We start from the raw sequence: 17,425 nt of genomic DNA, 5'->3' as shown, positions 1-17,425 counted from the left end.
TTGGAGGAGTTGGTGTTCTCAGATTGTGGTTGAGGCTGATAAGCTGAGTTTTGGATAGTGAACACAGGCAACTTAGGTTGTGGACCTTCTTTCTCACTACTTAACATCAAAGCTATCCACAGCATTGTCTTGTAAAACGGTAACATTTTACAAATTACATATCTATTTGAAGGCTGTTAATTTTCTCTGGTCAGCTGGGTTCTTAATTGTGATTCACTGGTTGTCTGGTTGCAAACCAAAAAGGCATATATCAGTAAAACTTCAATGGGACAAAATGACATTATAGTTCTCATCCCACTATCTTATCTGGCCCACTATCTTATCTGGTCACTTTCAGTGACATTCAAACTTTAAGTGCATGTTCTCAACCATGGACACAATTAACATTTGAGAAAAAGAATTGAACTTTAAATGAAGGAAGCAAAAGCAGTTTATAACAGTTCCATTCTTAGAGAAAGCCAGATAACATGCAAAGAAATCATCTGGTAGCTAGGTAAAAGTAAATGAAACCCAGTAAATATCACCCATGACTAAAACCAATCAATCTGTACTTGAAAGAATCAAAACACCCATCATCATCATCATCATCATCACATATTGCTGGAATATAGTAAATCTTGATGTGAAAGATTGAAAGTTGAGTACCTGATGCAAATGCTCTAGCTTTGTTTGGTGAGTATACGGCTAACGTAGTGCAGACTCGAAAACCCAGCAAAGGTAGAAGCAAAAACTGATGAAAAAGATTTAAGTTTCGCTGTGTTCTGAAATTCACAGTAGAACTCAGTTGTACCTGAAAGAAAGACAATGGAGTTGGATGTTTTTAGGGAGAGTATAACAGTTGGTTGTAAAATGGGATTTTTGGTTTACCCGTAATCGACTCACTTTTAGTTTTAAGTTTTTGACAGGAACCAAGGTTTATTGTAAAGAAAATGCAGAAAGCAATAAAAGAGAGGGAGAAAGCTTTGGAGGCTACATTGTGTCTATCTTGATTGATTGAGACTGAGGGTTACAACAATTACATATAGGGCTTCGAATGAGAATGATGTAAATGCCCTTGCGACTTAATTGTTATAAACTTAGCATATAGCTAACAACAACAACCCCCCCCCCCCCTCTCAACATATGCTTGGGAACAAGCATAATGGTTGGAGAAATACACAGTTATAGCCTATTTCAAGATAACACCCAATTCAAGAACCCAACAACTTGATATCATAAGACTATTGTCCTTCTTGACTTGCAACAGATGTGTTAACGCTGGAATCACCCAAGTATAATGGCTGGATCAAGATATATAAGTCTCAAATGCATCAGAACAGGGTCTTCTTTAATGCTCAAGATACTGTATGCAATATCAGTCAAGGCTTTCAAGCAATAGCAACACAGACTTCAAGCTGAGAAGCCAATATCTCTAAGATCTTGTTGGCTTGTTGGTCGCGGCAACAAATGAGGCAGCATAAAAGAGGACAGCAAGGGCAGCAGTGCAGCAAACAAACCATAATATGAGGAAAAACTGAAAATTCTTCTTGAACTCGAAAAGTTTGTTGATATTTGACTTTGCATACTGAAAAATCTAAAAGGCTGCATCCACTACACACTGCATATTATCTACCATTCTGCTGCATATTCTCAATCATTCCTCTCCAAATTTGACATTCAATCTTCAACATATTCACATATACTACCATCAACCCAACAACCACATATATCAACAGTAAGCAAATAATATTGTCACCCTCTCCTGACATTAGAACCAAACTGCAACCTGCCTACTTCATTCTAGAACAACAGAACAACCAAATTTTGATACCATCTCTCAAATAGGCAGAACAATCACTCAATCTCAAACATCCAAACCATAGTCCATCTTGCTAGGCCAAATCACCAGTCCGAAAAACAAACTTAAAAACTGCTTCATCACCTTCTTTTTCTTTGGTTGACGGCAGACACAAACTTTGATATAAAAGAAAATGGAAAACTGACGATATTGAGCATAACAACCAAGACCATAGCAAGAATCCATGAAACAAGAACAGAGCTGCCCACTCAAAAAGATTTTACATTTTGTTGTAGATGATGCAGAGTACAGAGAAGCAGAGTTGTAGAGATTTATATAATCACATCTACTATATGCTGCTCAGCCTACTTTTTCAATTCGAAAATCCAACTTTCAATTCACATTCTCTATTGCCGCCAACACTAACACTAATGTTTGATTCTTCCTTTCCATGAAAATTCATTCAATGTAGAAAGGAGCAACACATCCCATTCTTCAATTCTAGACAACAAATAAACCTCTCCCCAAATAGACATAACTATCACATGAAGCCACACAATTAATTCGAAATCCAACTCATCTCGCCAGCATCACCAGTCCAAAAGAAACATAAAATTCTTCAAACTTTAATCATCAACTCAAACTTCGATTAATCAAAAGAAAAACGGACACATGATGATGCTACGCAAGACAACAGAGAAGAAGCCCAGACCTCGAAGTTATCACTGTCGAGGCCATAACTTTCGGCACCCGAAACGAACACAGACTCGAGCTCAATCGGAGGAGAACAGGTCGAGGATGGAAGGCGACGAATCTGGCCTTGCCGGTGACGAAGAACGACTGGGCTTCACTAATTAAAGTCCGAGGAGAAGGAATTGATTCGAGATTGAAACTGAAATTGGGTTAGAGTTTCTGAAATTGGGGAAACACGATTCTCATACTAAACGAGACGAAAGATGCGGAAGCAAAGAGATTCAGAAGCACACAGCCACAAGAACGTGACCATGGCTCTGATACCATGATGGGAAAAGACTAAACTAAATGCTACTCTTATAGTGCTCAAGTTCAATTGCTTTCAAACTTCTATCATTATCAAATAGATGCACATTTTGAGGCTTGTGAATTTCCGTGCCTAACTCAGGGACAAAGGTGACAATAATTGCTTCCAAAGTCATCCTTAAAGGACCGAAAATTTTTCTACGCACCAAGGTGCAAGTGACTGAGCAACTAATATGTAATATTTTGATCCGATCATCCACGTCGCATTATCATGCATGTATTCTAATACCGTTAACAAAATTGAAACCCAAAACAATTGTCTTAATTGTTTCCAACATAGGAGATGAGGACTTGAGGTCGAATAAGAGGTACTCTTATTATGGGCGCTTAATTTGATCGGATCAAAAATGAAGATGAAAAGAAGAAATTTAGGGTCTCTAGTCTTCAATGGATCTTCGCATACGACGATTTGAAAACTTGCACGTTAATAGTGCAAGTACACCTTGGTGCGTAAAATCTGTTTAGTTAAAGAACAGTCTTGAGTTTTGGAAGATGCCACAAAGATCCAGAAATTACAATGTCATCAACCATAGCAAGAACAATCAAGAAGTTGCCATAACCTTATCTGGTCCACAGTAACGTCATAATATTCCATTTGAATGAACCACTCCCGTGGTAATATAGCATAGACAATTGAGTTGAATTATAAAGCCTCGACATTAGTAGGTGTGATTCTCTTATTTCATCTATGGAACTTCACTATTGTTTGCACCTATTTTTGGTAAATCGGCCCTTGAAATCTTGGCTGATAGATAAGGAAAATTTGGTTCTTTATTAGCAATATCTCAATAGAATTTCATAACAAAATTCTATTAGATATTAACCTTTAGAGAAGAAATTAAAAAGGAAGGAAATAACGGTGATTTCTTATAATTGCCGATATATAATCGAGGAAGGAAATATCGGCGATTTCTCATAATTGCCGATATAAATTGAGGAAGGAAATAACCGAGAATTAAATTGCGTTTGAAGGCATCAAGGACGATATTGCGTAATTAAGAGTAAATCGATTACAACGGTTCTGCATGAAGAAAGTAATCAGCGTGCGATTAAGGAGAATCAATATGGAACATATTTCTTTCGGTCATTAAGACCGAAATACTCATTGAATTAAATTGGTTCTTTCCTTTTTAATTATGCGTTTGTAATTGTACATATTCGACCCTCAACCTCATTGTAAAGGGTCCCCGACCAACACAAACAACTCAATACAATCTCAAACACTTCAAATTCTCTACGAATTCTCTACAATATCAATCTTTTTATCCATGTTCTAGCCTAGTTTTCTTCTTCTTTTTTATCGTTTTCTTTACATTCCGCACATTACTTTCATGCAATTTCTTTTCCGCATCTTTAAATTCATGCACTTTAATTTCTCGCAATTATTTCATGCAATTTAAATTTTCGTCTTTAGATTCTTGTTCTTTTACTTTTCGCACTTTAATTCTCGCAAACCCATACAAAAACCACAAAAAAGAAAAGGAGTACTATCGATGAAAACACCGAAAGTCCTTGCAACAAAGGCAAGAGAACCCAACGTCCGAGATAGTTCCTTCCTCGACCTGCAATCGCTTGGAAGAAGCTAGATCAGACGCAAAGTTAATCAAAACCTCGCTTGGCCAATAGGCCGCGAGTTGGCACACCCGCACAATCAAGAAGGACGATTGTTCTCAAGACCCTCGGCCTCTCATCTCGGCCGAGACAATTTTGAGCAAACAACTATAGCATGGTTTTAGTTTAGTAGTCAGAATATATATCACACATTATTCTCCAATCCAGTCCACTCTTGCGGCAAAGTGCACATCCCACTGAGCAGCCAGTGCATTCACTATATATCCATGCCAAAGAGTGAAATCAACGTTCTGAAGTCCAAGTCTCCCCATTTGGACTAGGTACATGCACAAACTTCTTCGATACCCTATACTCAGTATACCCTATTCAAACTTTTAAGTGAATATTTCCAACCATGGACATGAATAAAATTCAATCAAGGAAGCAAAGCAGTGTAACCCAATAACATCCAAACAAATAATCTGATAGGTAAACTTCAGCACCAACAAATTTCAAAAAAAGTAAATGAAACCCAGTAAATAACCAAATATCACCCATGACTAAAACCAATCAATTAATCCGTTCATCAAAGGATTATAACACTCAATCTTTATCATAATGATAACTAGCTCGAAAACCCAGTAAATGTAGAAACATAACTTGATGTTAAAGATCGAAACTTTGAAATGTTCAGTAGAAACAATTCAGTACTTGAAAGAAGTCAAAGGAAGCTGGATGCTTTTAAGGAGTACATGACGCATGTCGGAGACCCAACAAGTAGCCATTGACGGCTTTCCGTCTTCCGCAATTAGAATAACCAAGTCCTAATCTCATATGTAAGTAAAAATATAAACAATTGTAGGTATATGGACAAGTGGTGCACTGTTGCAGTGATGCTGATACCTCAAACGCAAGGGGTCAAAATAAGTCTGATCAAATCTTAGAGGAGTCGATTTCAAAGGTGAAATTTCTTCGACGAAAATGACATGGTATAGATATAATTTTCGGATATCAATAAAAATCAACTTTATCAAGGCAGTGAAAATATAATCAAAGAATTGTGGATATGGACCGAGTGACACCCAAAAGACATGCCATACGAAATCACTCATAATGTATATCAAATTTTGTATGATCAATACAGAGGAATCAATTTCAAAAGTTAAAATTCCTTGGACAAAAAGATTGTGTGTACAAATTTATCAATACCAAAATGCAAACGCAACAATGAGGATGCATCTTCTTTATAAAACACCTTCATATGCTACCTACCCCAAGAGAAACAGGTTGTTTCTTACACCAAAAAGAAAACCTTCAAGATGTATGAGAACCCCTTGAGAATGAAACGAAGGCATTGCATTGTGATGTAACAATTTGCTGTTGTTTATCGTCCTTCAATCATAGTAATGCTAGCTTCATTTTTGGAGGACTTGGTATTTTCAGAGTGCTGGTGAGGATGACAAGCTGTGTTTTGGATAGTGAATAAAGGCAGCTTAGGTTGTGGACCGTCCTTCTCGCTACTTAACATCAAAGCTATATCCGCCATTGTTGGCCTATCCACAGCATTGTCTTGTACACATAGAAGTCCGATATGCACACATTTCAATACTTCCGATGAGGAATATGAATCCCCCAACATTTCATCCACCAACTCCATTGCCCTGTCTTCATTCCACAAGTTCCATGCCTGTAAAGGTTCATATATATGGTTTTAGCTATATGAAAGAAGCTGCTCATAAATTCACATTTTAAATTAGAAGTTAAGGAAGGGTACGTATGATCTTACATAAGCTAGAAAGCCTAGTTGTTGGTCATATATAGAGAAGCTGGTATTCTTCTTGCTGCTAATAATCTCCAAGATCAGAACCCCAAAGCTATAGACATCCGATTTTTCAGAAAACATTCCTCCCATGGCATACTCCGGAGATATATATCCCCTACATAGCAAACTAATGAGTATGCAACTTATAGAACATGTCGGACATTAGGAGGAAAATGATTCTTACCGTGTTCCAACAACTCTTTGAGTGTTTTCTAGATTTTGTGTTCCTTCGATTATGCGTGCCAATCCAAAATCAGAAATTTTGGGATTCATTTTGTCATCCAAAAGGATGTTGCTGACTTTCAGGTCCCTATGTATGACCTTCACATAGGAATCATGATGGAGATAAAGAAGCCCTCTAGCAACACCCTGAATAATATTAAAGCGTGTCGCCCAATCAAGCACAGCTCTCTTTCTCGTATCTGATCAAATAGTCAGTGCACCACATTAGTGTGTGATCAGTAATGGTTTTTCAGAAATCATGACTCATGACTCATGCATGTTTCTATGGAATATCATGAGACTGGTATATATCCTTACAAAACTTTGTTAAAATCAGATTTTTAGCCTTCTTTAATTGCTATGGAATGCAGACACAATTGTATGAAAAGTAGTAGTGAATGCATCATGGAGATCTGAACTAAAACTCAATATCTAATAGTATCGATCTAGAAAGTAGTCAATGATGGATTGTTTGTCTCTTGGTAACTTATTTCATGTGATGAATTAATGATGAATCGATTCGTGGCAACATTCAGACTATTCTAATCTTTTTCTTGTTGAGTAAGAAAAGATAGGTGAGATCTTACTTTTTGAAAGAAACTTTCATTGTTTCCCCAAATTCGACATTTACAAACAGCAAAGAGATGAAAGATTATATTGAAATAAGAAGATAGGTGACTATGAGTGTTGCACTGCAGTTGAACATATATAAAACACTAAGAAAACTAACCGAATAGAAAAGTATCCAAGCTTTTATTTGGCATGAACTCGTATATCAGTAACTTCTCATCCTCTTTAATGCAGCAACCCAAGATCCTAACAAGATTTTTGTGTTGAAGATTGGAGATCAAAAGCATCTCATTCTTGAACTCTTCAACACCTTGTCCTGAGCTACTAGATAGTCTCTTCACAGCTATTTCCTTCCCTTCTGGTAGCATCCCCTACAAGATGTCCACAAATTAGTCATTGCATGCATGTCTATATCGTGTACTGTTCAAAGTGCTATGTGTGCTACCGTTGGGAAAGAAAGTACCTTATAAACTGGGCCGAAACCTCCTTGCCCCAGTTTGTTTGCGAGACTGAAATTGTCTGTGGCAATTAGTATGCTATCAAAATCATATATCTTTAGCTCATCATGCTTTCCTATATATTCTCGGAGACCATCTCTTGAACTCTTGATCATACCAGTCGATTCAAAGTTCGGTGCTTTTAGTTTGATCCGTCCTGCGCATGTATAAAATCAAACACTGAGTTGGAGTGAAACAACAAGCAACGTACATTCGGATACCAAACAATAAAGAAAAATGAATAGGACTCTTATGAAGTTATGCACTCATGGAAGTTATACTGAGAGATTATGTGCTGATTCATAATTGGTATATCTCTTACTCTTCTGGTTAGCTCGCCTCCTGTGAAAACCGAATACTGCAGCTGCCAAGATACTCACGAAACCAATAGCTGTAAGGCTGGCAATTAACTTTATTGGCTTTCCTTCACCTGTAAATAAAAAATACGAACATACAACACAAAGTTACAATGACAAGGATAAAACACAAAAAGAAATGATATTGCTGAAAGATTTATGCAAGCATTTCTATCATTACCTAATTCGGAGTGTGCTAGGCGAATATAAAGTTCGACTCCAACAGATGCCGAAAACTGCTGTATATCGATGAGATCTTTGGACCACACCAGACACCCTATATTATTCACAAATGCATAAGCAACGCAGGAACAATTATTTAGGCACCTCAGTTTGCAATCGTTGGAAGTTTCTTCAGCATTGAATGCAGTAATGAACTCATGAGAATCTGGTATTTTCAACTTCACCATCTTCCAGAAGCCATCATCATCTTGTTTTCCTCTTGATGAGACTGACTTATTTGTTTGCCTCTCACAAAACAATTTGGTCTGCCTCACACACCCTCCTGTCCAATTTCCTTTGCTCCATTCAGCACTTGACTTTGGTACAAACCCTTTCAAACACTTACAGATTGGAGATGTAGAAGCTTTGCAAACCCCAAAAGGTCCGCAAGCTCCATAAATGTCACATTTATTCTTTGGTGTCTGCCAATAAACATACCACTTCCCATCATTCTTCGAAAATGTAAGCCTCACTATTCCTTCTGGAGAGATGTATATGTATGCCACAGGTTTGTCATATAAACTATAAGAGAAATCCTGTGTGCCCTGCTTTAAGTTATCATCTACACTGAATCCATTTATATATCGGTGATCCATTTCCGGTACACCGATGAAACTGGACTTATCCCATGGACCACTTCTCCAGTACGGAATTGAATGTGAATCATTTGATCCATTATTGATCCAAATGAACACTTGTGAAGGCGTCTGTGGTGCCAATCCAAGCAAGAACTTCCCTGGTGATGGATCATTATCTGCTTTCCAAGAACTCAAGAAGTTCCCCTTCCCAGACTTATCGTAACGCAACACCGTGTTTGGTAGGACAGTGTCACAAGGATGATCAAAGCTTTGCCATAACTCGGCTCCCAGATGATCATTGACAACAAAGTTTCCATTGTCTTTAAGAACTGCAGCAACTGAACTAGTATTCGATGATGACACCAAAGAAGTGATATTGGTAGACCATATAGACTTGTGTTTCCCATCTACAAGCTTCAGATTCCCATTGCTACTAACTGTCAAACTCGCCGAGGTGTCTGCAACTGCAAGAGGCTGTTCTCTGTTGGCCACCCATACAACTTTACGCGGAGATATATCCTTGTGCCATATCCCCACATACTTGTTAGTAGAGTTATTAGGACTGAAGAAGCCTAACTCAAAATTGTGGCCAGGGGAAACTAGAGTTTGCCCCTGCGCTAACGGTTGCGAAGGAGTTATCTCATCAACTTGAGCAGATTGATAATGTGAAGGAAGGAAGCTGAATAAGAAGATGAAAACGAAGAAGAACATGGAGCCATTTAAAGCACAAATGCTTCTGGCACTAACATCCATTGGCATTCCAATAGGTTGTCAAACAATAATGGACACTAAATGCTACTCTTATAGTGCTCAAGTTCAATTGCTTTCAAACTTCTATCATTATCAAATAGATGCACATTTTGAGGCTTGTGAATTTCCTTGCCTAACTCAGGGACAAAGGTGACAATAATTGCTTCCAAAGTCATCCTTAAAGGACCGAAAATTTTTCTACGCACCAAGGTGCAAGTGACCGAGCAACTAATATGCAATATTTTGATCCGGTCATCCACGTCGCATTATCATGCATGTATTCTAACACCGTTAATAAAATTGAAACCCAAAAAAATAGTCTTAAGTGTTTCCAACATAGAAAGTGGGGACCTGAGGTCGAATAAGAGATACTCTTATTATGGGCACTTAATTTGATCGGATCAAAAATGAAGATGAAAAGAAAGAATTTAGGGTCTCTAGTCTTCATTGGATTTTTGCATACGGCGATTTGAGAACTAGCACATTAATGGTGCAAGTGCACCTTGGTGCGTAAAATCTGTTTCATTAAAGTACAGTCTTGAGTTTTGGAAGATGCCACAAAGATCCAGAAATTACAGAGTCTCATCAACCATAGCAAGAACAATTATCAAGTTGCCATAACCTTATCTGGTCCACAGTAACGTCATAATATTCCTTTTGAATCAACCATTCACATGGTAATGTAGTATAGACAATAAAGTTGAATTATAAGGCATCGACATTAGTACGTGCGATTCTCTTATTTCGTCTATGGAACTTCACTATCACACATTATACTCCAATCCAGTCCACTCTTGCGGCAAAGTGCACATCCCACTGAAGCAGCCAGTGCATTCACTATATATCCATGTCAAAGAGTGAAATCAACGCTCTGAAGTCTTAAGTCTTCCCATTTGGACTAGGTACATGCACAAACTTCTTCAGTTCTTCGAAACCCTATACTGTGAGTCTGTGAGCACAAGAAACTCCGACTAGCTATATAGGCTATCTAGGATAGTAGGAACTCCAAAGTCCAAGTCTTCCTGGAATTTGTGTGTCCGAAAATAATTACTTCAGTTATTTTAAAACAATTCATCGGACATCTTAACGAACATTTTATTCTCACAAGTCACACCTTTGAATGAAACAAAACAAAAAGAAAATGATTGTATTTGTGGAGGTGATTAATCGATTGGATGAAGATTGATTCGTCTCGTGATATTTACGCTTTAATTTGGACATTCTGCCCGACAATGAAACTGTACGGACCAAACTTCTTGATCGACATGCACTTTGGACTGAACTTGTGACTAAAAACAAGGCAGTGGAAGTTTCAACGCGATGCTTTAGAGACAAGGGTGCAAGATTTCGTAAGATTTATATGTTTTATAAAATTCATTGAATAGATGGAAACTTGGGACCCCTACGAGGAAATCATCAACAAAATAACAAAAGAGAAAATTTCTTTGAGGAATGATCGAGAGGATGTGGTCAGCCTCAAGCTAGTAGGGTGGAGGACTTGGAATTCTATAGGTTTTCTTGATTTGATTTTCTGGTATCCCAACTCCAATCTTCTGTGTTGAAGACAATCTTGCAAGTTTTGAAGACAATACAACGCAAACTAACAAAATATTGGTACTTAAATATTTTGATGAAACAAATTCAAAGTTCCCTTATTCCACAGCAAATTCAACCGGAATTTGATGAAAAAAATCAAGAAGTTAAAAAGATAAATAAAAGTAACATCAATCATGGAGAGAAAGGAGTTTGTACTTACTAGCATACAGTAATATTGGCAACCAAAAACAAAGAAATGGTGGTAAATGTAAGATTTGTTGCAAGTTACAACCAAACATTCCCTGGCCTTTGAGTTTTAGAGGATTTGTTACAATCTCAAATAAGGATCACAACGTGAAAACAAGGTCAATATATACAAGTGTACAAGTATTCAATCAAGGTCGGTCCTGGCCAGTATCTACTTCTGGGAACCTTATCTCATCACTGGAGAAAATTAGCAAGGGGAAAACCTTCTCAACAACCAGAAGTCGTTGCATTTTATGGAAAATTTTGCTGTCACTTTCAAGTTTTTCTACTCTGTTCCTTCAACTGTGCGTGCTAATCATGCATGTTATAACCTAGCTAACACAATAGTCTTACTCCAAAAGTAATGAAAATGCATATAACTTTCCTGAAAAGATTAAGATTATTGATAGATTAGTAGTTGGAGAATTATGATAGCTAACAAGCTTTCCGAGAATAAGAAGACATAGTTTGTTATAGACCCTAAAACATCCATAGATGGACTAGTCCACTTGTGCTAGCTTACAGCTTTCCGAGAATTTCCTCAGCCTCTCTCCGTCTCCATTTCTCTTTCTTTAGGGCAGCAGCTGATCATGCAGCAGTATCCTTTCCACCTGAGGCGGAGCTAGACGCGGTGGCATTGTTGCGCTCGGCATGACAAAGCTGGCGAAGTTTGGTAGGAACGTACCAAACAGATAGCTGAGGATGTTCACTGAAAATGGCATCAATGTCCCAGCCTCGGGGTGCAGCTATTTCCACCACAGACCTGTAACACGCCTGCATCCACGCCCCGATGTTGTCTCCTCGCAGCTTGCACTCTCGCCTCAACGCATTTGATCGCTCCTCGTCCAGGCAATGCAGCGCGTAGCAGTGAACGTAATGCCGCATTTTGGGCTTGTTGATGTGGTTGGCTCCTTCTTCTTTCGCATACCTAAACACCTTGTTTGTCATCTGTAGATCAAAATTAATTCTGCAAGAAATTAATTCAAAATTGATAGCAGCGTAATATATTGATTGACCGTTATTCCCTAATGATTAACTATTGTTTTACCGCAGTAACAAAGCATGGGTATACGTACCTTGGTGGGACATTTTTCACCACGCTTCTTGGCAATCTTCTGGACCTGGGTCAAAAACTGATGGCACTCTTTGTAGAGATGGAAGAGGTAATCCAGTCCATTACTTTTGCCACGTACCACCTCCCCAGCCTCTGTCACGATGAAGGGGTGCTCCCTCTGTCTCTTTCTTCCACCACCCCTCTTTGCTAATGCCCTACTCGGCTGCTCCCCTCCTCCTCCATTGATGCCGTCTTCGTTCTCTTCATTCTCATCATCATCAACCCCCTCGTTACTACTCCTATGCCCACCTCCTCTCCTAATCCTCCTCAGCTCCCTCTTCCGCTTCTTCGCCGCCCTAACCCCCTCACATGCTGCTTCTCCGCCACTCCCCACCATCTCCTTCTCTAGTTGCACCGGCTCCTCCGACAGCCCTGTCCAACCATATATTCCATGCATCAATATCACATTATAAATGGATCGACCGAACAAATCAAATGTGAATTAATACTTCCTTTCTTCCCCGTAAACAAATGTGAATATATAGACATTTATCCATGAAAACTCAAATCAAGTCTTTCAATTCAACAAAATAAAGCTCTTGATATTCGAATTCTTTGTTGATCGATCTCTTTAATTTGAAGAGAACAAGATTAAATCAAAATCATATGCTCATCAAAGTCTCGATCGAGTGCAAAGTGTATTTTTTTGAACTCTGTACGTATAAACACCTAACATTAATATTCTGTAAAGGAAACTCTTGTCTGCAAAGGTTAATTAGGTTTAGCCTGGTAAAATGTCACTAGCTAATTAGCAAACAAAGCAAAAGAAAACGTCATCAGATCTATGTATGAGTCACGTGTTGCTAGGAAGAGAATTAACCTTCTTGGGAGAGAGAATCGATAACGACGGTGTCGCCGGAGAGAGCGTGGCGCGGCTCCTCCTCAAGTCGTCGTCTCCTCTGGGCTCGGACGGCAGCCTTGATGCCGTACCTTTCCCCGACGAGTAACTCCACCCGAGAAACCTGACTCACGCTGTTCATCATGTCATCAAGTTCTTCATCCTTCATCTCCAAAAGCGTGCTCACAGTGAACCCGAGATCCGCCATCTTGGCCGCCACGTAGGACCTAACTCCGTACGCCCGGAACATCTCTTCCAGCGCCCGCGAGTAACCCGCGGCGGTTTGTTGGGGAGCAAATCTGAGGTCCCACTTGAAGAGAGTCGCCGTGGACGCGTCTGGATCCATAAAGCTCAGCTCATCACCCTAGCCAACTCTTTTTCTTTCTTTTTCTTTTCTTACTCTATCTCTCACTCTATCAGTGTTCAGTCATAGCCCTATTTTGTGGAGTATAAAGGCAACTATTTAGCTTTCCCAAACTGCCCCTGAATCTGTTCCCGAGGAGGGAACTAAATCAAACTGGAGATGGATCCAAACCAAACCAAACCAAACAGCAGAATGTGAACCAACTCGTTCGTACGTGTAGGGATGCTTCCTAACCAGTTATGCAAATTTCATTTTCTTTTTCTTTTTTTACTTCGAGTTTTTACTTTGTTTTTTAATCCAGAGCGTGTAATTCTATGTCAACAACTTAGTAAAAGCATTGACAGTTCATTGGGCTATAGCTAGCTAGGGAGAACACAAAGTGAACTTGATGGGCAAAACAAGACTCCCAGGAGACTTTCCCTTCGGACCTCCCCGAAATTAAAGCTTGCAAAATTTGCAAGTATGAGCATAATGGAATTTCAGGACTGAGATTATTGGTGTTGGTGTTATAAGAGGATTAGGATCCTCTCCTTGGCTAACTTCTACACTTGTTTATCCTTAACTTTGTATCTCAGCCGTTAATCACATAATCACATATCTAAGGGCTATTAAAACCCCACGTCAGCAAAATCTATTATAAATGTAGAATATTTAATACTACACAGTTAACAATGCTTAACGACGTCAAATTCCTTCCGTTTTCCCTTTACTTCTCACCATCTTCCTCACCTTCAGCTGCTATTGCAGCCTGCAAGTCTGCAACTACTATTTTCCAGATTTTTTTTTTGAAATCCTATTTTCCAGATCTTATAAAGCTTAAACTTGAATAAATTGATAGTCATGGAGAGACAAGCTTTACCCAAGTCAAAATCCCCTTCCACCACCACTTGTCTCCCACTTTGAAACTCTCTTATCTGTCCCACTTTCCTTGACCTCTCACTTATCCGAGCTACCATGATTTCTCTGCAAATTCACCACCTCACTCCACCCCTGTCAATCTCATACGAGTCGGATGATCCGACACTACCCCACTCCCTCTTCCCCTTATTTTTCGGTGGGTGACTGTAAATATACATCCTCACCTTCATGGGTTTGGCTGAAATTGCACACTCCTTTCCCTAGGTTCAAATTTGAAAATCTTGATTACTCGTAAATTCCCCAAAAACTGAAGTCGAAGAAGGATTGAATCGCGGAGGAACCCTAGTTGCTGGTGAGGTTGTCGTTTGGATATCTAGGAATTGAGGCCTCTTCTAACCTTCAAAACCCCAGAAATACGAGGGATGAAGAAGCCACGACGACGAAGCTTTTAAAAAAAAAAAAACCAAAGACGAGGAGAAGATAGAAAGGCTTAACGTGCTTCTAAACGACGTGTTTCATTAAATTATTCATTAAATGAGTTTTAGTGGATTTTTGCTGAGGTGTCATGTTTTAGACCTTTGGATATTGGCTGAATGGATAGGATTTAAAATCAAGGAGAAACAAGGATGAGAGGCAGCCAAGGAAAGGATCCTGATCCGTTATAAGATGGTAGTTTTTCTCAGAACTATACGGTGCAATACCATTTAAGGCAACCCAAATTTTGACAAAAATCTTCTACATAATTAAGCTGGATTTTGCAGGCAGATTCAGTACCAAACAAAAAGTATACCTCTCAACCTTTCCCAGAAACAAACCACAGCAAATAATTAAGCACATTACCAACCATCATCGTTACCTTGCCAAATACGTAACACAAACCATAGGGAAAGAGAGTCGTCATAAAGTCATTACATAATTAACTCAAATAGAAATTTATGTCCACACTGGGTTTGTCACTTTCTAAGCAGTCATTTAAGGTTTTGGATAATAGAAACTAAATACAGATACCAGAGACCACCACAAATGGCGGTCTCAGCTTTCAACGATCGACAACTCGGACCACCGTCCTTTTAGTACGTCCACATGTAATCAGCCTCTGCGGGAGCCAAGGCCTCGGGCTCTTCGGCAGTGGCGGCACGCCAGTTACCTAGCGAGCTCCAGTCGCCGAGGTCGAATTCGAAGGAACCAGTGGTGCTGGAGTAGTAGGGCTGATGAGGCTGCATTCCCTGCGAGAATAAGAAGGGCAGCTGGAGATTCTCCTCGAGAGACCCGAGGCTGCTAGGAAAGTCAGAGAGGCCGCCGAAGCCGTGGAGCGAACTAGTTTGGTGCTGCGGCAGCGGAGCGAGGTCCAAGGAAGTCATGAGATGGTCGGAAGTGCCGGAGTTGGTGGAGAAACAGGACACATGCTCCATTGGGGTACGGTTGTCATGGGAGCAGCTGTCACGGTCGGTGAGGGAAGCATTGGTTGGGTAGTAAGGGGAGGAGTCGAAAAGTGGTGGCAGTGAGACCGAGGAGGAAGAAGACGAGCTGGGCTCGGCAGAGTACCCGCCGGACCCAATCATTCGGGTCTCCTTGCATTCGGGTTCATTAATCTTCATGGCCTTCTGGAAAACCCTCGAAAGGATCCACTGATTCCACTCCTGCATGCATAATTTTTGGGATCAAATTATTAATGTTTGATGCTTCGATATTTTTACCGAAGTTAGGAAATAATTACATGCGATGAAGTATAGGTTGGTAAAGAGAATGTCACACAGTCTCTTTAATACTTGAATTATCTAGCTAGAGGTTGAGGTAGTATTAATGTGGAGGAACATAATGGAGTGGACATGGCAGAAAATATATATGTTTGATATGCATTATTTGTATACTGAAAATGTGTGACATTAACTGAGAACGATATGCATTGGGACATAGGAAAGCATGAAGTAAATAGATGAATCAGGGGACTACTATATATATGAACCACCATCGACGAATTTTACCTAACCATGCATGTACATTCATGGTCACTAGTATATTGTTCTATATACTTAAATTAATTAAGTGCATGATCATGAGGTTTGGAACATTATGTGTGCGTTTGACTGAGGGAGAAGAGAAGCACCGTACCTGGGAAGCAAATAGACCTTCAAGGCGGTACTCGTGCATGACCCAGTTACTCCTGACACCCTTGGGAGCTCGGCCGTGGTAAAAAACCAGGGTCTTCTTCATTCCAATAAGGGAACAACTCTTGGAGCTGTAAATCTCTCGGTCTTTCCCGGTGGCTTTCCAGTACCCGGCTTTAGTGGCACGGTTGGCGCGAAGTCCGGTCGGGTATTTCTGGTCGCGCAGGCTGAACATGTACCACTCTTTCTCCCCCATTTTTGCTTTCTCTTATAAACCGGAAACATATCGATCAATTAGAATACACAGTTTTACGAAGATCCAAAATATGAGCGTTTGTATAGTGAAGATGGATATGCATGGTTGAACTTAATGTAACTGAGTTCACTACGTACCAGGGAGCTGCCAGGGCTCGCACTTGTTGAGGTCAACGACTTGGGATATGGGGCCACTGGTGAAGTTGGAGTTTATGACCTTGTTATGTAGATAGTAGCGGATGAGCTCCTCGTCGGAAGGGTGGAAGCGAAACCCTGGAGGCAGTTGGTTGTCGTACTCGTGGAGGTTCATGAGGTCCATAATTTCAAGGAAGAAATTCAGGAAGGGACGTACGTACTCAAGGGTTTTTGGTTTGGAGAGAAACCTAGGTAGGAGAATCCACAAGTTGATGAGACAATATACGAAAGTTGTGGGTGGCTGGGGAGGCAGGAAGTGTGAGTGTATATGTAGGAAAGATGCAGGTGGGAGGGTTTGGTTTTTAAAGTGGAAGAGTGTGGAATGGGTTTTCCATAGGGATGAGTGTTGATGAATGTGAGTGACAGAGGGGCTAGGGATAGATATGGCTGCAAAAATCTCTGTGTTTTCTCAGCTCTCTCCTCTTCTGTTCTCTCCTCTGAAACCTAGCTCCCTGCACTCCTGCAGCCACCCCCCTTGTCATATCCGTTACAATCTCTCTCTCTCTC

The 17,425-nt window shown here is 39.9% G+C and overlaps 1 pseudogene across 1 annotated transcript in view; it reads right to left on the bottom strand.

Annotated features, from left to right (window-relative positions):
* Positions 1-5,742: 5,742 nt before the first annotated feature.
* Positions 5,743-17,425, bottom strand: part of LOC101311458 — a 20,646-nt pseudogene continuing 8,963 nt past the window's right edge. The window contains exons 11-22 of the transcript XR_184352.1: positions 16,473-16,735; positions 15,508-16,000; positions 13,121-13,474; positions 12,263-12,672; positions 11,872-12,134; positions 8,036-9,333; positions 7,821-7,928; positions 7,465-7,655; positions 7,162-7,372; positions 6,394-6,631; positions 6,174-6,324; positions 5,743-6,074 (exon numbers count right to left, since the gene is read on the bottom strand). The product of XR_184352.1 is annotated as an uncharacterized LOC101311458 (transcript). The remainder of the gene's footprint in view (positions 6,075-6,173; positions 6,325-6,393; positions 6,632-7,161; positions 7,373-7,464; positions 7,656-7,820; positions 7,929-8,035; positions 9,334-11,871; positions 12,135-12,262; positions 12,673-13,120; positions 13,475-15,507; positions 16,001-16,472; positions 16,736-17,425) is intronic.

The sequence above is a fragment of the Fragaria vesca genome, linkage group LG3, assembly GCF_000184155.1.
Source record: "Fragaria vesca subsp. vesca linkage group LG3, FraVesHawaii_1.0, whole genome shotgun sequence".
Lineage (NCBI taxonomy): Eukaryota > Viridiplantae > Streptophyta > Magnoliopsida > Rosales > Rosaceae > Fragaria > Fragaria vesca.
Note: the sequence above shows the minus strand (reverse complement) of the source record. Positions and strands in the feature narration are given on the sequence as shown.